General features: G+C 47.4%; 1 protein-coding gene across 4 annotated transcripts in view; it reads left to right on the forward strand.

Moving 5' to 3' along the window:
- The window catches only part of LOC106946001 (zinc finger protein 507), a 32329-nt gene that overhangs the window by 21249 nt on the left and 10846 nt on the right, over window positions 1–234 (forward strand). The gene's annotated exons all lie outside the window — the stretch shown is intronic.

Below are 234 nucleotides of genomic sequence, written 5' to 3' on the forward strand. Positions count from 1 at the left end.
CACATGTGTACCAAATTTCATAATTCTTGGATAAAGCATGGCTGGGGGCTTATTTTTTAAAATATTCTAGGGGGCACTGTGGAGGAATTAGGTCACACTCACCAAATATTGCACTGGATTCCTGTCGGGGGTTGGACAAGGATTGATCTCAGTGAGTTTGGTGCAGCTGGGCTGAAACATGTGGAATCTAGAGTCAAACGTATGGCGGTGGCGTGACCTCTGACTTCGCCGCGC

This window comes from Poecilia latipinna, unplaced genomic scaffold (genome assembly GCF_001443285.1).
Source record: "Poecilia latipinna isolate Pla-1442-1.1 unplaced genomic scaffold, P_latipinna-1.0 Scaffold170, whole genome shotgun sequence".
Taxonomy (NCBI): Eukaryota; Metazoa; Chordata; class Actinopteri; order Cyprinodontiformes; family Poeciliidae; genus Poecilia; species Poecilia latipinna.